The sequence below is a fragment of the Propithecus coquereli genome, unplaced genomic scaffold, assembly GCF_000956105.1.
Source record: "Propithecus coquereli isolate 6110/MARCELLA unplaced genomic scaffold, Pcoq_1.0 Scaffold369, whole genome shotgun sequence".
Classification (NCBI taxonomy): domain Eukaryota; kingdom Metazoa; phylum Chordata; class Mammalia; order Primates; family Indriidae; genus Propithecus; species Propithecus coquereli.
In genome coordinates, this window is record NW_012149385.1 from 1,204,171 (window position 1) to 1,205,611 (window position 1,441).

A 1,441-nucleotide genomic window follows, 5' to 3' on the forward strand; every position below is an offset into this window, starting at 1 on the left:
TATAAACTCATTAATATAGCATTCTTTATTTTCTGAGGATCCTTGCATATGATATAAATTATAGTTCATTTCTATTCTACAGACATTGCTAATATGGGATTTAGAGCAAGGAGATTATAATAACTATAAATGCCCAGCAAAGCAATTCAGGCACTCAAGAATAAGAACTAGACAATATCTTCAGATTTAAAAAACAAAGTTACATTTGAGAAGCTTCTTATAAGAATATAAGTTTAACATCTTGGCATTTCCCTAAAAGAACACTGACTTCAGAATGAAACACAGACGAATCTGCGTAAGTACAGTACATCTATTTTAGATATCGTCCACAACGGTAACTTATTTTTCTAACTTAATTTTAAAATATTTTATTTGTTTTGCACAATCTTTATCATGCAACTTGCAAATTATAGAATAAAGCCAAACCTTAGCAACTTCTTAGACTAAAATCAATAAGCCAGGGGTCTTTTATGACTTTCTCCAGGTTTTAAAAATGTCTTGTGTAGGATCATCAGCTTCAAGTCTAGACATCATTAAATGACTTTTCAAAATGTCTGTTCACAGACCTAAAGGTAGGAAAAGACCTGATTTAAATAAGAGCTATTGGAGTTAAACCAATAATGTCTAAGGTTGCGGCAAGCATGATGATAACCTTGTCCATTTTTTGCAAGATTATTTACCTCTCTTATGGAATTATTTCATAGGCTAGAAAATAAAGTACTAGTTTGCTGATAATAAATAGAACTCAAAAATTGAAAATCGAGGAAAGCAGAAACTATATGCTGTGTTTATAGAACAAGAAGCTGTGGTTTTGACCAAGCTTTAATATTTCCAATTTGAAAATAAATAATAGAAAATGTGATATTCACAAGTGTAACCCAAGTTCTGTGTTATTGAGATATCTCAGTTATCATAATCTAAATGGACAACTTTAATCCAATTAGAGCACAGTATTCTAGATAATTTATCATCAGGATTTGTCCAGAGCTTAAGATCTGCCTAGACTAATTCTGGACCTGTATCTCGATTAATCATAATCCATACATATTTATAATCCATAAAACCTGCCAAGAACTCTTCTGTCAACTAAACCTATTCTGAACTTTGTTATGTACATGAAGGATAGACTCAAAATATGTAGAAAGCAAAGCAAAATTGTTATTTTCAGAAGATGAGTACCAACCCATTTTAACTCCTTTGAAGGAAACTTCCTGTTATTGCAGAGCTAAGAACAAATGGTGAAGCAAAATTACCTATGTGCTTATGTACAATATATTAATTATTTCAGGCCACTAGGGGACCTTTAAGTTAATTATTGTTCTAGAAAACTCCAATGGCCAGAGAGAACATGTTATGCACTGCGTAACATTTCAATCAATAATGGACTGCATGTATGACAGTGGTCCTGAAAATTATAATACTGTATTTCTACTGTACTTTT